Consider the following 22,431-nt stretch of genomic DNA (forward strand, 5'->3'; position numbering starts at 1 on the left):
TTCCCAGCACTTACATTCAAATCCATCATCTAGGTAGAGTTAAAATGATGTTTCTAACTATAAATCTGTCATGTTCCCCAAAGACCCATAATGAACTGACCTTTGCCTTTATTACAAATCTCATTTCCTTCTGTGTCCTTCCCTATTATTTATCTGGCAATCCCTACTCATCTTCCAAAACCTAACTCAGCTCAATTCTTCTAGAAGGTCTTCCCTATCCACCACCACCAAAGCTAGATATAGACTCTATCTCTATACTTAGCATGAGCTTCTTCAGATTTGAAAGTATCACAAACTGAAATTACCAAATTTGTTTGGTAACATGGTAGTCTCATCTACTCGACAGGGAGTTCAAAGAGCAGGATTGTCTCATCTATCTCTATATCCTCCCTTTTCTGGTACATATGAACACCCAACAAACATTCTCTGCTTGTACAATGTATTTTCAACTGAGAAATATAGCCACTTCCCAAGACCCAAAGATATGTTTGTCTCAGTGTTAGATAACATCAGGCCAAGAAGTCAAGGAGTAGCAGAGTATAAAAGGCAGACACCGATGATTCTGTTCAGGAAGTAGAGAGCAGTTCTTTGTGGAATACTCAGAACAGTGTGAGGCAATAATTGCTTTTTCATTAATTTTCAAAAAGATCAGAAAATCTCATGTCTTGTCAAGTGGCCTTGTAGATATTTCCTCATCCAGATTAACTACCCAGCAAAACCAAGTTGTGAATAGGCACGAAAAAAGATTAACTCGAATGGGGTGGCATGTCAGTCACGTTTGTTGGTGCTGAGTTTATAAGAAAAGAGAAGAGGGAAGTCAAGGAAAGGACAATGAGTTAATCTGAGATAAAATAGAATGGAGGAAAGTATTTTGTTCCAATCTAAAAGCTGTGACTTTCGTGTGGCGCACATCCATAAAAGGGCAAGATAAAGGCAATGAGAATTAGAAGAGGCCCTAGCAGTTCTTCTCTTTTATGCATGGTATACACAGTAATTGCATTCAATCTCTCTCTATCTCTATCTCTCTCTCTTTGTCTGTCTGTCTCTCTCTTTCTCATGTGTATGTGTGTGTGTGATGGACCAGGTGCATAGGTGAATAAGAGCATGATAGCATGACCTTGGGAGAGAGAGCAAATCTCTTTCTGTATAAGATGGATCCATCACAAACTGGTCATAGATATATTCATTCCTATTTCCTTTGAGCAGTGCCTCTAAAGAGAAAAAATTATATACACGGCAGGGGAAGAACACCCACAGTGAAGACCATCAGAAACAGCTTGCAAACCACAAGTATATCCATGGAGATAGGTTCATTAGAAGGCTCCTATTCATAGAAGTTATATCCTTGAACTCTTTTCTAAGTTATGAATTCTATGTTATCTCCGGGCATCTAAATGTCAAGACTTAAAATCTAACTCCAACACTGCTCTTAAATTTTAGAAGAAAAAAAAGTCAGAGAAATAAAAAGTCATGTCTATCTTTGGGTATGGATTTTTTTCTCTACAAGTTGTTTGCTTTGTAGAGTATGAGATGTCCATGTTTTGCAGCGCCTTCTCTCCACACAGTGAAGGGAAGCTCAGCAGCTTTCTCATCAATAGACTAGGACAGGGAACTATATGGAGAATTCAAGCACAAAAACAAAAACAAAAAACTTACTCAACAGGCCTGAAATGTCCAGACTAACTTTCTATAGTGGTGAAGTTACTTCGATGACTCTTTAATCTCTCATCTAAATGCTATGAAAATAGAACCATGTCACCATTTTATCCAGCTATAAAAGGGAGCTCACTCAATTTAAATAAGCAACACATGTTTCTTAATCTTCACTGCATGTCTGGGAATATGGTCCAAACACCAGGTAACTGACATGATTGCTCATGTGCCATCTTTACTGTAAGATTCAGCCAGAAGAAATGTAAATCTAGAATGCACTCTGTGAGGATTATTGCAGAGTTGAAGAAACAAGCTTTATATGAAAAAAGTGAAGAAAAGATACCAGTACACAGATCATATAATCATCCACTAATGGTACTGTGACTAGGAGAAGATCAGGAATTAGAGCTGATTGTTTTCTTCTGGCCTCATTAATCTATTTTTAAGAAACCTCAGGTTAATTTACATTAGCTTCACTATACCTCTGTTTGCTCATCTATAAAGTGAAACACTTAATTTCTCTACCTAATTCATGGGTTTGAGGAGATAATCAAATCATAAATATGTGTGAAAGTGCTTTGAAACCTGTGAGATATCATACAGGTGATACAAATATATGAATCACTGTTGTTTTCACTGATACATTATGGAGAAGAAATGAACATAAATGAGAAAATTCAGGTGTCGCACAGGCCTTTAACTAAACTCAGTGATCTCAGGAATAAGCCTTAGATGGGCAAGTGTCAGTATAAGGATGCAACTCACTTATCCATTACATAAGCTAGAGAATAGGTGACTTTTTTTTTTTAAGATTTTATTTATTTATTTGAGATAGAGGAGAGTGCAGGAGCAGGGGAGCATAGGGAGAAGAAGAAGCAGGCTCCCCACCTGAGCACAGAGTCCAACATGGGACTCTATCCCAGGACCCTAGAATCATGACCTGAGCCGAAGGCATACCCTTAATCAACTGAGCCACCCAGGTGCCCCGAGGATAGGTAACTTCTGGGTTCTTTTTCCAACTTTGAGATTGTGGTAGGATTCCAAATATCAAATATCAATCTTATTCCCATGGGGTGGCTGCTCTTGTAAGAGTGATTTTATGAATGTGAGAAGTTACCTTATAATTATACCTACCGTTCACTTCCTAGAGTAGCAGGAATAGGGATGGGGGAACGAACATTATTGAAGCTTAATTGACCATTACCTTCTCTGAAATATTCTATACTCTTAACTACCACCTCTAGGTTGAAATTCTGAGCTCTGTTGGCTTCCATCTCACCACCTTTTCCTGGTTTTCTTCCTAATCTGGAGGCACTCCTTTTCAGTCTCCTTTTCTGGCTCTTTTTCCATAAATCCTCCTTAGATATTGGCATTCCCCAAAACTCTGTTTGGCCTTCTTCCTTCACACCCTAAAGTCATCATTGAGTGATTTTGACTATGCATATGTGATGAATATAACCAATAGGGTGATAACTGACGAATTTTTAACCACCAGGTAAATCATCTCAGCCTTGTTCTTCCACCTGCCTATAAAACACTTCTATACTATATAAGCCTCCTCATATCTGTCATTCCCTAAATTTGTACTTTTTTAAGATTCTTGTTTTTAAGCAATCTCTACACCCAACATCAGGCTCAAACCTACAACCCTGAGATCAAGAATCTCATGCTCTACCCACTGAGCCAGCCAGGCACCCCTGGCATTCCCTAAATTTGAAAGCTTTATCTCCCACTGTGGCCTCCATGTACCCTAAGATTCAGATAGACATCACATGTTAGTGAGAAAGGCCTGAATATTAGCTCCAGACTAACTGAGATTTAAATCCTAGCTCCACTGTTTCCTGGCTCTGTAAAAACAGCCAACTCACCCAGCCTATATGAGCCTCCTGTTCCTAACCTATGAAATATTTGTTGTGAGAATCAAGTTAGGCCATATATATTAACCTTGCTCAGCTCCTAACACGACTTAGTTGCTTAACAAATACCAGTTCCTTTCTTTTTCTCTTCAGAAATGTTCCATTACTTAAATTTTCTTAAAGATGCAAGGATTTTTTTTCCACATAGCTGTGTTGTTGCACATACTTGTTCCTTTTGCCTAGAATGCCCTCTCTTTACCATCCAGTCTTCATGCCTGCCAGGCAAACTATTACACAATTCTTAAGAATGTAGTTTTCTAGACATATTTCCTTGATAAGACCACATTATAGTCAGAGCCAGGTACTTCTACTTCCAGGCCCTGGAAGCATTTTATTTCTATGTCTATTACTTTATATCGTAAGTGGTTATTTATATCTGTCTCCCCCACTAAGATGTGAGCTCATTGAGAGTTCCATGTACTCAAAATAAAGCAATTGGATATCATAATTCCAAAGAGTGGTTTGTATAACTGTAAACCGCTGAGAGAATACAGGCTATATAAATAAATATTGCATTAGTCAAGCCACATTTGGTAGACATACCATTTAGATGGTACCATACATTTGTTCGGTTTTCATATTGGGTACTGGGAACACAAAGATAGCCTAGGTCTTCTGCCCACCCTCTGGTGTGTCGAGAGTAAAATCTTATATGTGCAAAGCTTTACATTTTAAATTAAAATAGACATTTTCTTTTTTATTTGTTTTTTGCACAATGTTGTATAAATGTTGCACAAAATTTTAACCAACTTTAGACCAACTATGTTCATCACCAGGAAGAAAGACTTGTACTATCCATACATGTCAGAACATTTTTAGAAACAAGTGCCTGAAAGTCAGTAAGAAAACTTACTGGCTTCAGTAAATGGATGTCCAGCAAAGAGCAGACTTAACAGTAGGTTAATCAAACAAGCCATCATGTCATCAAGGACCTAGATTCTTTTCTTCTCCCCAGGCTCCTGATTGCAAGATAATTGCTAATGATAAACAAGGCTACATGCTCTCTTTTTTCACATGAAGAGGAAAATAAAGAGTCAGTCATGGAACAAAAGTCCTTCCTCAATCTGATTGTTCAAAGGAGCTCACAAGTTCAACACTGAACCAATAACTGGCTCCAGAGGGAAGTCACGAAATGATTGGCTTAGCTCTGGGTTCTTAAAGCAGTCATTAGCAGAGGGAGTGGGATTCCATGCTTGCATGGAGAGAGAAAATCAGAGTCCACCTTGGAGCTGAATTTTAATGGCACTAATGCTACATAATGGGAGAGGGTGGAAATTTGGAAAATCAAAGGCAATATCCATGTACTGCACTATATAATTAAGTCAGGAGAGAAGGGAAAAGAAAGTGATGGTGAATCTTTAGCATACACAGAGGCCCAGGAAAGACTAATCTGTTTAATAGCTTATTGCTAGTTATTTATTACAGAGGAAATGGAAATATATTTATAAGTTCACTTGATTAATTTTTTTTAAGATTTTATTTATTTATTTGACAGAGAGAAAGAGACAGAGGCCAGCAGAGGGAGAGGGAGAAGCAGGCTCCCGACTGAGCAGAGAGCCCAATGCAAGGCTTGATCCCAGAACCCTAGGATTATTACCCGAGCAGAAGGCAGACACTTAACCATCTGAGCCACCCAGGCACCCCTCACTTGATTAATTTGCTCAGTGTTTCTTCCTTCCAATAAAATACATTTTCAGAGTATGTGGAGTTTTTCCTTTTTCTTTTTTTAACTAAAATCTACTTTGAAGATTAAGTCGGTTAAGCATCTGCCTTCAGCTCACGTCATGATCCCAGTGGGATTGAGTCCCTCATTGGGCTCCCTGCTCTGCAGGGAGCCTGCTTCTCCCTCTGCCTCTCTCTCTCTCTCTCTCTCATGAATAAATAAATAAAATCTTTAAAAAATAAAAGATAAAAATAAATAAAATCTACTTTGAGTGCCCAACATCATTTTGGCTCCAGAGTTATCTCTTTATTAGTATGTCAAGTGTCTGGATTAGTAATCTTAAATTTAAAAGTAAATATCACAATGTCCCACCCAGCTGTGATAGCTTATTCACTGGCAGTGCTTTTTCAAAAACTTTAAAAATAGTTTGTCTATTTAGTGAGGGAAGTGTTCTCTTTCTTTCTCATCCTGCTCCAATATCAATAAATTAGAAAATTTTTAAAATGTGATTAATTGATTGCCTTATTTTTCAGGAACATGGCTGAGAAGGAAAACTGTACCCTTGGAGAAATTAAATTAAATTAAATTAATTAAATTAAAGAATCAAGAAAATGAAAATGTACCCCTGATGTGGATAGCCTTTCCCCTACCCAAACCCAAACCCAACTACCACCAATAAAGCACACATGTGTGCCTACACACACACACACACACACACACACATTCACACCCATGAAGCCTCTAGGAATGAGGATAGAACAAGGTATTGATTCTCCAGTGTCAAAGCATGGCATTTGCTAGGTGTATGAGTATGCAATTGTTCATTGGCAGAAGAAGAGGTGAGAATCATCAAGGTCAGTTTGAACCACCCAGTTGGAGGTGTGCGTTCCATGGCTAAGGTTCTACATTACAGGGTTGGGGAGTTAGAATAAGAAAGAGATCAAATATCTCCATAGTTCCTCGTTTCTATTAAGTGCCTTTGGAAAATCATTACCATGAAATACAGGCTGTGACCCCCATGAAGCCCTCATATAAATGACCTAGAGTTTATTTTTTAACTTTCATTCTCCCTATGACTGCTTAATTGTTATCAATTATCAGTTCTCACTGTTCCTCTGGAACAATCCTTCTGTTTCTAAAAAAGCACATTTACCAATAACAAAGGGTGCCAGGTTTCAGGTTTCAGCTGGGTGTTATCACTCACTCACTCCATTTTCTGCTATTTATGTTCTAGCCGTGACCCAGGCTAGTAGAGCAGGGCAAGGAGTCATCTCAGCTTTCTCACATCGTGATTGTGTAAGAGGCAGCCTAGACTTAGCCATGAGATTCATTCTGTAGGAATCTAGACAGGTTGCTACTGCTATAGAAGGAGCACAGAGCTATGGGTTTCAGAAGAGGACTCCAGCCCAGAGACGGTGAGAAGCTTTCTTCTCCCTTAGAGGGAAGGAACATTTTCTCCCACTGTAACTATCCGACCAGCTCAGAGAGACTTTGCTGCTCATCTCCAGCGTGCAGACTCATTGATCATAGAATTGAATGTCCCCACAGAGGCCATATCAGGCTAAGGAAGTCTACCAATGTGTGTCAGAAGACATTACCTTACCTTAGTGCACAGCCTGGTATCTCACAGAAGCAATATAGGATATATCCTGCAGGGGTCTTTTGTGATGTGTTGAGTGGGTGAAGCCCTAGAACAAAGTGCACCATACAGTGATTATTATTATTATATATAATTATAATTATTATGACATGAGGCAGCCTGGTGTTGCAGTAGTGTTCTGGACAGCAAGAGATCTAGGTTTGTGTCCTGACCCAGATACATTCTACTCATGTAATATTGGAGAATTAACTCAAGCTCTCTGAACCTCAAACTCCTGACCTAGAAAACGGGAATAATTTAACCTCTCCTGCAGGTTTTTCAAGGGATGACAGGATCAAAGAAATAGAGGTTTTAGGAGCCTTTAATGAGCCATGAAGTGTGGTATAAATCTTAATGATCTTAATGATTGTAGACTGCAAGTACATAAGGGCAGTGACCTTGTTTAGAATCCACTTAAGTGCCCTTTGTCAGAATAGGCAACCTCACAGCATCTGCTCTGCGGGTCGTGGTTTCTTCAGCGGCATCACCATCATGGCTACCATTATCCCCTCTCCCTGGAATTCACTCTTCCTTTTCTAATTTTGTTTTCATTCATTTAATCAAGGCTGATACTTGGCTGATAATGTCAGTAAGGGTTATGCTCATTGGTATATAATAACTACTCATGCTTTTATTTACTTGAATACTTGTTTTATATTTACTACTAGAATATAATATCAATAATGCCACGTGACACAGTATAACTTTTCAAAACAACATCCCGTACATTATCTTACTTAATCCTCACTACAACTCTGTGAAGTAGGTATTTTTATTATTACCCTTACTTTAGAGGTGAGGAACTGATGTAATAAAACTAAGAGCAAAATGGGTCCTGTTTGCCTGGAAAAAAAAAAAGCGGAAATCAATTCACAGGGTAGCATCATGCTTAAAAGCACACACTGTGGGACGCCTGGGTGGCTCAGTCGGTTAAGCGTCTGCCTTCGGCTCAGCTCATGATCCCAGAGTGCTGGGATCGAACCCCGCATCGGGCTCCCTGCTCAGCAGGAGCCCTGCTTCTCGCTCTGCCTGCCGCTCCCCCTGCTTGGGCTCTCACACTCTCTCTCTCTGGCAAATAAATAAATAAAATCTTTAAAAAACAACAAAAAAAGCATACACTGTAAAACCAGACTGCCTAAAATTCAAATTCTAGCTCTGCCACACACCTCTGTGTGACATGGCCAACTTATTTCAACTCTCTGGCAGCTCAGTTTCCTAACCTATAAAATGGATGGAATAAAAGTTGGTTAATAGGATTAATTAAGTGAAAATATGCAAAATATTTAGAAGAGCTATGATTTTCTAAATGAATATTAGCTATTATCATAATTTAATTTGACAGTGTCCTGGGCAGCATAAACCCGGTCTACTTTTCCAGAACGCTGTCCTCTTTGACTTTGCACACATCCTACCCAGCAGCCATCGTCATCCACAGCCGACCTAACATGATGTATAACGTGTTGTAGATGCTTGATAAATACCTGTTGAAAAATAAATAAAGGAAAGAAGGGAGGCTGGCAGGAAAGGAGAAAGGAAAGAAAAGAGGAAGGGTGGGAAGTAGGAAAGGGTGGGGAGGAAGGGAGAAAGAAGACTTAAGCCATTCCATCTTTCTCCATTTAAATGTCTCACCCCCTTCATCAAAGCCATTACAGAATTTTCATTTTCCTCAAGGAGTATAAAGTATAATGAACTTTTGTAGAGTCACAAAACCACAGCTTTTTTTTTTTTTGTACCTGGTTTGGTGTGCCTTTTCCAAATTACTTCTGTTTATCTCTATATTGCCACTATAAAGACTTTTTACCCCCATCATAAATTCCCTTTGAGTATTTTACAAGATATTTTGATACATATTGCAACATGGTTGAGACGCCACTGAATTAGCTTAATTTCCATTTTTGGTATATATGCATAAACAGAATTGGTATCACTCAAAGCATTTTCAAAAGTCTCCAAGCCTTGAATAGAATGGTATTCTGTTTCCCTGCATGAGGTTAGGGTCCTTATGCTGTCCAGTGCTGAAAAACAAGGAAGAAAGGATAAAAATCTCAAACCCTGTAATTTACCTACTCTTTCCTATGTTTTTAGAATTTGTATCTCTTGAAAAACTAATTTTAATTAGATCCTTTAAGAAAACATTTCTAAATTTTTAATCATTATTTAGCCTTCCTTAGTATAACCTTTGCTCTTTATATAACATTTGATACATAGAATGTCAATAAGTTATAAGCAAAAAATTCTATTAGATCTTTTAAAATGAGTGAATATTCAATATTTTTGAAGTTCTTTTAACAGCATGTTTATATTTTTAATTTGTGTTGTTTCTGAATAAACTACCTAAAAGAAAAATTTTAATAACTATTTGAATTTTTAAATATTTGGATTAGGAATTGCAATGAAAACTTATGTTACCATACTATTTCCATAGGATCTCAGACCCACGCCCTGATTTGGTGTGTGTCTCTTTTTAAGTTGGATATTACATGTTCTCGGGAAGAAAATGTCTCAATGGGTGAAATAAAGGGAGGCATTCCAGTGTTTTATTCATTTCTTCTCCTGTAAGTGAGATGACCTTTGTTTCTAGTTTCATTCCTGAAACATACAAATTAAAGGAATTTGTACACAATACTCAAAAGGACATCACAGAAATTAGTTGAAAGAAATCAGTATCCTGTTTTTTTTTTTTAAATATCTTCTTTGCCCAGTATGCCTTTTACTGTCACTCAGAAAAGTAAGCATTCTTTGCCGATTTATATTTAAGGCTTACATTATAGTCAATATGCTTCCATTATTCCTAATTCTAATATATTTTATTTTATCATCACTACTTTTCATATCTCTAATAAACCAAAACACAGAACTGAGGTCTAACTACCACATCACAAACATGAGATTTTTGTCTCTAGTAGAATTTATTAGAGGAAAAAAAAAAGCTTTTCTTTTTCTCTATCATCTGTGATTTTCTTCATTCCTAAATGAACATTTCAATATTAGAGCCACCCAGCATTTTGTGCCTAGCTATTTTCTAAAAGGTGAGCTATATAATCTTATAAAGAAATGTTCTACTTATTCAAAGTGCTTATTTTAAATGTCCTCTAGGTTGAGGTGGCCTTTTTCTCAGGTATCCTACAGAGAAATAAAATAAAATGTAACAATGTTCCTATGGCAGAAGAGAAAACTCTTCATTGTTGCTAGAGTTAAAACTGTGAGTATAAAATAATGATGTATGATGACTGGACATTCCATTGCTCTCTCAGTAAGGGTGTGGAGTAACTCTTTTTCATAGTTACTTGGTTTGTTGGCTAGTAACACAGTCATAAAATCCCTTGGCAAGGAACTGATTTTCTTCTTTTAAAATTTAGCCAAGAATCTATGGTTTAAAGGGGAAGAGGAGAAGGAGAAGAAAGGGAGGAGGAGGAGGAAGAAGAAGAGGAAGGAGAAGAAGAAGACGGAGAAGAAAAAGAAGAAAGTCACTTCCTGGAGGCCTGCCTGGTTAAACAGGTTAAGCAGTATATTTTTTGCAAGGTTAACCAGAGTGTGAAGGTAACGAAGTATCATGGCTCACATGACGTGGTGAGTAGAGGAAAGCTTTTCTTGCTCAGACTTCCTCCCCCAAGTTTTAGGCATTATCTGCAGGACAAATCATCTCAGCTCAACCAGTTCAGATCCCAAGGGTTGGTCAGAGCCATATATGAGGTGAGAGGTTTAAGTGAGATTTGTCTAAAAAGTCAAATAGATTAAAATTCAACATAGTTTTTGTTTTAAAGACTCTTTCTCCTTCCTAGAAATATATCAACCTCGTAAATAATATAGTGAAAGGATTACTGTAGGAGACTCAAAAAGATCATGCCACACATGAAAAACAATTGAAGACTGGAGAGTTTCAGTTAATTACCAACTTTACAGACCAAGTGGCTTCTGAAAGACAAGAGAGCTGAAATTTCAGCTCTTCATGACTAGGTTCCAGGCTCCCATGTACTACTAACATAGACAATCTGTGTAAAGGCTCATTTGTCTCATTCTTGTGAGTTTTACATCTATAACAGAGGTAGCCAGGCTCCCTCTTCCATGACTGTCTAAGATACATGATAGTGCTCCTTTTGTGTCCCCAGTTTACAGGTAAACACGCACCTTCTATAGCCCTTTGGGTGTCTAATTGTCATGAAGTGCTCTCTCTGGGGTGTTGCTAGAGTTTGTCTTCATGAAGTAGCAAAATGATTCATAGGAAGCTTCTAGAAACGGGTCAGCCAAGGTGTCTGCTGTTATGTTGGGGCAGCGGACCCTCTAGTAGGTCTCCAAGATAGGGTACTGGGATGGTTTTTTAAATTTGATTGCTCTAGGGCATTCATGAGAGGATCCTCAATGCAGCCCTATTCCTGGGTCAGTGGCCCTAACACTTCTGGAACAACCGCCAATTTCAGAATTAACTTAGGGATGGGTCTCAAGTATAAGAATTGTCCCAGTTCCTGAGCTTTGTTCATTTGTATTCCTTTCTCTCCCCAACTCTCCCACCCTCAAAACAAACAAACAAAAGCCCACTTTCATTTCCCCTCAGCATCTGGCTTTTTCTTTTTTTTTTTTTTTACTCTAATACAAAAGAGCTCATGTTATTTATTTTCCCCAATATTAGAACTTAAAGGTCCTCCAGGATGCACGCAGGGACTAGAAAATCAGAACCATACATTCCTCAGAAGAGCAAGGAGGCATATCTGCCATTCCTCCCTGGCCAATAACTCCCTTTTCATCTACCTCCTATGCTGCCAGATATTCAGGAAGACTTCTTGCTACATCAGTAAAAACAAAACTCTAGTTATGTTCTTAGCAGTTCATTCTTCAGGTTAAGTCTTTGATAAGAAGCACATGAGAGTGAATGAGTCCTGCATCTGAAGAGAATCAAAATCCCCTGTTCTGTCAAAGAGGATGGGCAGGAAAAAATTAAAAAAGAAAAAGAAAGAATGGAGTAAGGAGGAAAAGGGAAGCAAAAGAGAGAAGAAGAGAGAGGGGTAGAAAATAAGATGCGAGGAAAAGAAAAGAGAAGGGAAGGGGAAATTTGGAATGAGAAGGAGTCTCAAGGGAGAGAAGAAAGAGAAAGGGAGTAAGAAAAATAAAATTTTAATCACATGGGATAGAATACCTTAAAAGGCAATGCTTCAAGTTTCTAGACAGCTTTACAGTGGTGATATGATAGACGAGCCTTGTCATAAAACAGTAAAATAACACCGTAAGGTCAAAATAATAAAAGAGTGCCCTTGGTGAAGCACATGACGAGCCCCAAGCACTATGAGCTGTAAATGGGTACATTAAACTTGGCGACCCTGCTGATGTAGTATGTTATTGCACACCCAAGACTGTTCTAGCAGTGACGTTTTGTTGAAACCCTGCCAGGTGACTTTTGAACTCAGAGCCTCTCTAACCCAGTTCCTTATTCATTAAATAATCTGCCCTCTTGCAAGTAGTCTGTGTGTACCTGGTACCTTGATTGGGCCCACATGACATTGCCTCTGCCTCTTGGGCTTTGTAAAAGTCTTGGATGCCTGCATAGGTTCCTACCAGATAAGAAAGAAAAATGGACTCGCTGAACTTATAGTTTGAATAAGGCAGCAAATCAAGCTCACTTAAGTAAAATCTTGCCCACAGGAAATTAAACCATCATTTTTAGGGTGATGATCATAAATGTTGATTTTCCTGGTAGGATTAACTAGGGACTCACTAGTTCCCTAATGGGAAATCATGAATGCTCCAAACCAGCAGAAACCTATGTGACCAGCCACTTCAGTTTGCCCAGGACTGAGACATTTCCTGAAATATGGGACCTTCAGGACTAAAAGAGGGAAAGTCTTAGGCAAACCAAGAGGAGTGGGTTACTCTTAAAGACCTCCCACCACTCATCATCCCCCTACTCACCTTCCTCAGACTCAGCTTGAAGATTTCCTTGGCAGTTCTCCAGAATTGAGCTTCTACTTTGTTTTATATACATCTGTTTATGTAACCTGCCCCTCCACTGAGTCCATGAGCTGAAACTGTGTCTCATTAATTTTTTTAAGTTCCTGAAGTCTGCTACATTGTATGGCACTTAGAAGAGCTTGCTGAACTGAGCCATCTGAGCAATAGTTGATTTTCTGCTGAATATCAACCCCATAGGGACTGTTCTATCTTCAGGGAAGAACTGTATTTTCTACACTGTGTATGCACCACCCGGCTACCTAAGTGGAACTTACCTTGAACAGGAATAGAAGCCCTTTAAAAGCTTTACCTCCCACTGTAAACTGTGTGGTTTTCTGAACGTATTCACAGTGGCTAAGGGCACAGGTCAAGAATCAGACTGCTCTGATTCAAGCCCAGACTCCACAATTTACTAGCTCTGGAGCCATAAACAAGTTACCTAACTTCTTTATGCATCACTTTCCTCACCTAGATCTCTCATAAGTGGGAAGACTAAATAAGACACATGTATGTGGCAGGCCTAGCTCTTAGCTGCCTGGTGAGAACCTAACACATGGTAGTTCACACTACTCTACTTGGGATTTTCTTCCTAAGCACCAAGAGAGCAAAGATGAGAATAATTAGAAAACCGTATGTATCATAATTAACTCCTAAGCTCTTTTTAAACCCTAAAGCCCTCCCATCATGGATTTTTTTAATTTTTTTATACCAAAAGTACATCCTTATAATTATGATATTCTGCTGGTGCCTATAATGAGCATAATACTATGATCTAAGGCAACAATCACCAAAAACTGTACTATGTCCATGGTGGGAGAATATCTTCATCTCTCCATCTCTCCCTTTTTATTAAACTTCCCATTACGTGAGCCATTTACTCAATTTTCGCTGAACTTTTCACAAACCAGAAAGTCACTGGACTTGGACCAACTCCTGTAAAATTTTACTGCTCTCTGAGTTATTGCATAATGATTCCTAAGAGTTAACGTTTTACTTTTCTTCTGAAATAAGGGATTTGCTTAAAGGAAGAAATCTCATTATAAGTACTAACGATCCTAAATCCACTGCTTTATTACTCTTCTAAGAACTGATAAATTTATCTGAACAAAGTTTAAAGTCATCAGTAAAGCACAGGTTATTGGTATAATATCACCTTTTCTCCTCCTCTTCTTCCTCTTTCTTCTTTTATCTAATTGCATATTTAATGTTTACATACCCGAAGAATGTATCCTCTTTGGGAGGGCAAATTGGAAACAACACAGAAATAATACTTTATTTAGGAATAAATGCTTAAGGTACATCGTAACATTGTTATGTCTTCCAAAATGCTCTGTTCGAATGTGAGTATAAAATACTGCCAGGACAGGCATTTCTAATGTAATGTCATATATGCATTCCTACAAAACAACGCATCCTGCAGAAGCCTGCACTGAAAATAACAGAGCACATATAAAACATCTAGGGAAAAACTACTAAATACTCAAGTGACATTGAGAATTCTGAGAGGATGGTGGTGGCGGCATAGTCTTTTAATCCTCCAAAATCTCCCTTAAAAATAAGTATAGCAACAAAGATACCGTAGCACCTACAAGAAAACTAAGTGACAAGCTATCCCCTGAAAACTAAAATCCAAGTAGAAGAGGACAAACCGCCCTATATATTTGTAGTGATATGTTAAAATGAAGGCTGTAAGAGAGAAAGACACAGTATGTAATTGATACATGCTCTGACAATATAGATAAGTACAACTATCAAAAGTGGGAGGAGAACGGGGAGACCATATGAAAAGTAGAATTAGCTTGCTGATTATCTTATTAATAATTGGGAGCAAAAGATATTGAATCAAATCAAATGCTATTGAAAGATGCAGAACACTAGCTGATATGAATGTATCTTATAGTAGGGACCAGTAGACAATGGAGGGGAGGAAATGAATGGGTTTTATTTTTTTTTCAGCTTTATTGAGGTATAAATTGATACATATAACTGTAAGGTTTTTAAAATGATTTGATATATATACATTGTGAAAGGATTCCCCCCATTGAGTTGATTAACACATTGATCACCTCACATATTTTCCTTTCTTAGGAGAGGGGTAGAAAATTGAATTTCTATTCTCTTAGTAACTTTCAATTATACAATGTAGTGTTAGCAGCTATAGTTACCATGTTATACATTGTACAGTAGATCCTCAGACCTTATTCAACTTAAAACTGAAAGTTTATACACTTTTACCAATCTGTTTCCACTACTGCCTAGCCCTTGGCAGCCATTTTTCTACTCTGTTTCTATAAATTCAACTTTTTTATTTTTAGGTTTTTAGATTATACATATAAATGATATCATGCAGCATTTGTATTTTGCTGTATGGTTATTTCACTTAGCATAATGTCCTCCAGGTTTATCCGTGTTGTCCCAAATGGTAGGATTTCCTTCTTTTTTAAGGCTGAATAATATTCGATTGTATACACACACACACACACACACAATGAAGGCATTTTCTCTCTCTCTTCGTCGGTCAACAAACATCTGGGTTGTTTCCATAATTTGGCTATTGTAAACAATGCTCCAATGAACATGGGAGTACAGATATCTCTTTGAGATAATAGTTTCATTTCCTTTGGATATATACCCAAAAGTCAGATTGCTAGATCCTACGGTAGTTATATTTCTAATTTCTTGAGGAACCTGCATACTACTTTCAATAGTGGCTGTACCAGATTACATTCCCACTAAAAGTGTGTAAGCATTCCTTATTCTCCACATCCTTACCAGCATTTATTATCTCTATCATGGGGTTTTTGTGTTTCTTGGATTTTGAAAAATGTCTATTCAGGTCTTTTGCCCATTTTTAATTCTTTTCTATTGTGTTATATTTCTTGTATATGTTTGGATAGTAGTCCCTTACTGGAAATGAGGTTTGCGAATAATTTCTCTCATTCCATAGGTTGCCTTTTCATTTTGTTGGTTTTCTTTGCTGTACAGATTTTTTTAGTTTGATGTAGTCTCATTTGTGTTTGCTTTTGTTGCCTTTTGTTTTGGTGTCAAATCCAGAACAATCATTTCCAAGACCAACGTCAAGGAGCTTATTTCCTATATTTTCATGCAGAAGTCTTATGGTTTCAGGTCTTACATTTAAGCCTTTAATTCATTTTGAGTTGATTGTTGTGTATGTTGTAAGATAGGGGTCCAGTGTTATTCTTTTGAATATGGTTGCTCAATTTTCCCAACACCATTTACTGAAGAAACTAGCCTTTCCCCATTGTGTATTCTTGACTCCTTTGTTGAAAATTAGTTGATCATATATTATGTGTTTATTTCTGTGTTCTCTGTTCTATCCCACTGATTTATAGGACTGTTTTTATGCCAGACCATACTGTTTTGATTACTACAGCTTTATAATATAGTAAAACAGTTTTATAATATAGTTTAAAATCAGGAAATGTGATGCCTCTAGCTTCCTTCTTTTTCAAGATTGTTTTGGCTCTTTGGGGTCTTTTGTAGTTCCATACAAATTTTAGGATTGTTTTTTCTATTTCTGTGGAAAATGCCATTGGAATTTTTATTGGGATTACATTGAATCTGTAGATTGTTTTGGGTAGTATGCACATTTTAACAACATTAATTCTTTTAATCCATGAACACAGTATCTTTCCATTTATTTGTCTCTCAATTTCTTTCATCAATGTCTTATAGTTTTCAGTGTACAGATCTATCATCTCCTTGGATAAATTTGTTTATAAATATTTTATTCTTTTTGATGCTATTGTAAATAGGATTTTTTCCTTAATTTCTCTTTCTGATATTCACTGTTAGTATATAGAAAGGCAACTAATTTTTGTATATTGGTTTTGGATCCTGCAAATTTACTGAATTGGTTTAGTTCTAATAGTTTTTTATGGGGTCTTTGAGGCTTTCTATATATAATATCACGTCATCTGCAAATAGAGACAACTTTATTTCTTCTTTTCTGATTTACATACTTTTATTGCTTTTTCTTGCCAAATTGCTCTGACTAGGAGTTCCAGTATTATGTTGAATAAAAGTGATGAGTGACCATTTTTGTCTTATAACTGATCTTAGAGGGTGATGTTAGCTGTGGGTTTGTCATGTATGATCTTTATTATGTTGAAGTGCATTCCTCCTATACACAGTTTGACGAGTGATTCTGTCATAAAAGGTACTGAATTTTGTCAAAAATTTGCATTTATTGAGATTGTAAGATTTTTATCCTTTATTTTGTTAATACGATGTATTATATTTATTGATTTGCAGATGTTGAATCATTCTTGCATTCCTGGAATAAATCCCACTTGATTGCGGTGGATGATCCTTTTCATAAACTGTTGAATTTGCTTTGCTAATATTTTCATGTGGATCTTTGCATCTATGTTCATCAGGGATGTTGACCTATCATTTTCTTTTTCATAGTGTCCTTTTTCTGGCTTTGATATCAGAGTAATGCTAGCCTTGTAAAATGAGTTCAAAAGAGAAGTGTTCCCTTCTCTTCTTTTTTTTGGAAAAATTTGAAAAGGATCGGAATTAATTCTTTAAATGTTTGGTAGAATTCATTAGTAAAGCCATCTGGCCCTGGACTTTTTTTTGTTGCGAGGTTTTTGCTTACTGATTTGATCCCCTTACTAGTGATTGCTCTGTTCAGATATTTCTATTTATTCAAGATTCAGTCTTGGTAGATTGTATGTTTCCAGAAATTTGCCCATTTCTTCTAGGTTGTCCAATTTATTGGCATATAATTACTCATAGTAGTATCATATGATCCTTTGTGTCCGTGTGCTATCAGTCTCCTCTTGGTGTCTCCTCTTTCATTTATAATTTCATTTATTTGAGTATTCTCTTTTTTTTTCCCCTTGGTAAATCTAGCTAAAGGTTTGTTGATTTTGTTTATCTTTAAAAAAACACAGCTCTTAGCCAAGATGTCCATCGACAGATGAATGGATAAAGAAGATGTGGTATATATATACAATGGAATATTATGCAGCCATCAAAAGGAATGAGATCTTGCCATTTGCAACGACGTGGATGGAACTGGAGGGTATTATGTTGAGTGAAATAAGTCAAACAGAGAAAGACATGTATCATATGATCTCACTGACATGAGGAATTCTTAATCTCAGGAAACAGACTGAGGGTTGCTGGAGTGGGGGGTGGGGTGGGAGGGATGGGGTGACTGGGTGATAGACACTGGGGAGGGTATGTGCTCTGGTAAGCGCTGTGAATTGTGCAAGACTGTTGAATCTCAGATCTGTACCTCTGAAACAAATAATGCAATATATGTTAAGGAAAAAAAAAAGAAGAAGAAGAAGAAGGTAGCGGGAGGGGAAGAATGAAGCGGGGGAAATCGGAGGGGTAGACGAACCATGAGAGACGATGGACTCTGAAAAACAAACAGGGTTCTAGAGGGGAGGGAGGTGGGAGGATGGGTTAGCCTGGTGGTGGGTATTGAGGAGGGCACATTCTGCATGGAGCACTGGGTGTTATGCACAAACAATGAATCATGGAACATTTCATCTAAAACTAGTGATGTAATGTATGGGGATTAACATAAGAATAAAAAAATAAATAAAAAAAAACACAGCTCTTAGATTCATTGGTTCTTCCACTATCTTTTGAGTTTCTATTTCATTTCTTTCCACTCTGATCTTTGTTATTTCTTTTCTTCTATTAACTTTGGACTTAGTTTCTCCTTCTTAGATTCTTCTTAGATTCTCAGAATTCTTCTTAGATTCTCAGAAGAATCTGAGAGTTCCGTGAGGTGTAAAACTGGGTAATTTATTTGTGATCTTTTTCCTTTCTTTAATGTAGGAGGTTAATGCTACAAACTTCCCTCTAAGAACTGCTTTTGCTGTATCCCATAAATTTTGTATGTTATGCTTTCATTTTTGTTCATGTCAAGATTTTGTATTTCTCTTTTGGTTTCTTCTTTGGCCCATTGGTTGTTCAGGAGCATGTTGTTTAATTTCCACATATTTGTGAATTTCCCAGTTTTGTTTTTGTAATTGATTTCTAGTTTCATGCCACAGTCATCAGAAAAGATGCTTGATATGATTTCAGTTTTCTTAAATTTATGAAGACTTGTTTTGTAGTCTGACATATGATTTACATTGGAAAATGTTTCATGAGCACTTGAGAAGAATGTTTATTCAAATGCTATTGGGTAGAACGTTCTGTATGTGTCTGTTAGTTAGGTTCATCTGGTCTAACATATAGTTTAAGCTCAGTGTTTTTTTATTGTGGTGAGAGTGTTCTCTCAGCCTTTCCTACCCATTTCAATGTGGGTGTATTCTCATTTGCCTAATGTGTAGTAGACATTCATCTAGTTTTTGGATTTCTTTTAGAGGTAATTATTTCATCTATAGCTGTACATTCAGTGTGTTGATGGAAGAGGGAGATTCAAGAGCTTCATATATTGCCATCTTGGTTGACTATTGGCATTTTTCTAACTGTTCATATAAAGGCAAATATTAGAATAAAAAGATAAATCTTCCTAAATGCCAAAAAATACACTTTAAAATAGAAGAAGCAAATAAAGTAGCTCACATAGGAAAGACATATTCTTATATGAAAAAGGTAAGGTGGGAAAAATTGTATAGTGCATACAACTATTTGTTTTAAAAGAAGGAAAATACAAAAGGGAGGAATGTGAATATATATATATATATATATATATATATATATATATATATAATCTTATATCAAAAAAGAAACAGAAGAATGGGGAAGGTTCAGGAACAGAAAGTAAACTTTTTAAATCCTTCTTGTTTAGGATATTTGACTTGGAACCATGTGAATAGTTTTTATCAATTACAAAACAATTTTCTAAGCCATTTCAAAAATGAAACATAAAATAAATGTAATTCTTTACCCAGTTATTGGCAAAACCACACGGAGAATACTATTTTAAGTGACTTTAAAACGCAATCATTTGGCTGGTATCCCTAGTAAGATGTACCTTAGGATAAAAAAAATTTGCAAAACAAAATGTTTAATAGTTTCAGGTGATCATATTAGGGTGGTAGTATTGGTATCACTAATCTAAGACTGTTTAATCAATATTGTGGAATTAAAAAATTGAAAAAATATGTAGTATTTCTAATTCAATCATTCCTGATGACCTTGAGCACCAGGATTCTCAGCATAAAAGAAAGAAATTATAGATATAAGAGGATGAATTCAATTTTTAAAAAAAAAACAGTGTTCCTAAATTTGAACTGGGAGAATCAGTGGAACTCACAATGTATTTTTCCTTTTCAAAAACATATATTTCTTAGAATATATATAATGTGTGTATACACATGTACACACACACACACACATTAGTATTCCTAGATCCAGATTATGGTCTCTAAATACCATTCTCAAAGGACTCAAAGGACTGGAGCAGGAAACAAGTTTCCTTGCTATATACTAAATAACAAGGAAACTATCACAGACTACAAGGGTCATATCAGCAGGCCTCAAGAGCCAACATGAAGAGGCTTCTGCTTCTCTTCACAAAAAAGGGGGGATAATTTGAGCATTAATAATTATACAAATTGCAAGAACTTTAATAACAAATATTTTAAATCCATGAAGATTTAATAATTCTAATAAAAATTTTAACTCGGTCACCATTGGTAAATTAAGGCAAAAATTCAAGCTTTTCCTATGTGAATTGAACTATCAGTATAGTAAATAAAAAGAAGTTTTGCTTTATGAAACTACTTCAGCAAATATGTAAAGAAGAAATCATAAAATTAGAATACCACAGTTTCGCAAGTTGTAATGAATTAACGGTTCATTAATTGAGAATCAATGGCTCCTGACATCACAAAAAGAGAGTCAACTCAATATTTTGTGCCTCCTGATGAAAAAGCACAACATTGCTTATGAAGTAGTCATGTCAAAAAAGTAAGATCTAACCTGAATTGGATCAAGCCTGTGTGTGCAACTATCAACTTGCAAAACTATAAAAGATGGAGAAATCCATTAGTTGACACTGTCAGGATGCAATCAGCACAACCCAGAGTGTGAGAAACCTTACAGGACAAAAAGCCCAGTTTCTTCTACAAATTAACCAGAAGGGGAAAAGAAATGGAAAGACATGTCAACCAATTACATTGTGAAGACCTGACTTGGATCCTGATTTAAAAAAAAAAATAATGAACAGTCAAAAAATTATGACAGATAAGACAATGGAAATTTAAATACTTTTTGGATATGGATATTTTATGATATTAAAGAATTACTGCTAACTCTTTAACAATGGTATTGTAGTTATAATAAAAACAAAAAGATTCCTTATCTTTTAGAAATACATACTTAATATTTATTAATGAAATCACATGATCTTCAGGACTTGCTTCAAAATAAATGGAATGGGGAAATAGGAGTATAGAAAAAAATTTACTGTTCATGAGTAGTTAATTATTGACTCTAGATGATTGGTACATGGGAGTTTATTATACAATTCTCCCAACTTTTATAGAAGTTTGAAATTTTCCACAATAAAAAGTTCTTTTAAATGGCAGTACACATGCGTGCACGCACACACACACACACACACACACACACACGTATATAACCTAGGTACATATCTCAACTTCTCATGTCTAAATGGTAGAAAAAGCCTGAAAATATGACCTAGCATAAAATTACATCTAGAACATTATCCACTCTTCCTAAAAACACAGATATTTGCAGATATCTGCCAAGTGGTGAGATATTATCAGTCCACAAAAGAAAGGGCAATAGAAAAGAATGCTTTTATAGTTAGTGTCTGTGAATTCCAGAAAAATTACTGTGTACACTATTCTCTGTGCCAAAGGAGCCCATCTCATCTTTTTGGGAACAATATGATAGTGGAAAGACAATTTAGCAGAGAACTCAAGAATTTACATGGTGGGTCCTTCCTACTTGTATCTTCTTAGAGGATGTGGATTATGCTCCTGCCTCCTTTAGCCTGGAGCTCCCATAACCTTAAATTTTCTTGAGAAAACTCTAGCAATTTATTCTTTCACGGCCGTGGAGGGCTCCTTCAATAATGGAGCTGGTATCAGCATATTTTCCATGCCATATGAATAAAGGGAACTTAAGGGCAGTGGGTGGTGTTCAAGCCAGACCAGATGGGTACTGTCAGTAAGCCTCAGTGTGTCCGCTGCCAGTTTGCCACAAACCGGAGGACGGTGATGCACAAAATGCCCCAAGATAGAGCCGCAAGCAGGAAGTCCAGCAGTGTCACCCAGCCTGCCCCTATCAGACAAGTATGCTGAGAGCCCAGAAGTCCTTTCCTAAGGTCCCAAAACACATGTGTTCATCCTTATAAAGTATTTGTATGAGAACAATACATTTTCTTAATATTGGTTCTATTTCCAAAGTTTCATTTAAATGCAAACAATAATACTTTTGAGGAAGCATAAAACCCTGTTTTATGTAATTAGAGTTTACAGACCAGAAGAACACAGAACATTTGGAATGTCCTGTAATTGACTTTTATAACATACAGTCTCAATAAAACACTGCCAGGATTTCGTTGTTAGTAGTATTATTTCAAGGCTTTCTTTCTTTCTTTTTCTTTTTCTTTCTTTCTTTCTTTCTTTCTTTCTTTCTTTCTTTCTTTCTTT

This window comes from Neomonachus schauinslandi, chromosome 5 (assembly GCF_002201575.2).
Source record: "Neomonachus schauinslandi chromosome 5, ASM220157v2, whole genome shotgun sequence".
In the NCBI taxonomy this organism is placed as follows: Eukaryota; Metazoa; Chordata; class Mammalia; order Carnivora; family Phocidae; genus Neomonachus; species Neomonachus schauinslandi.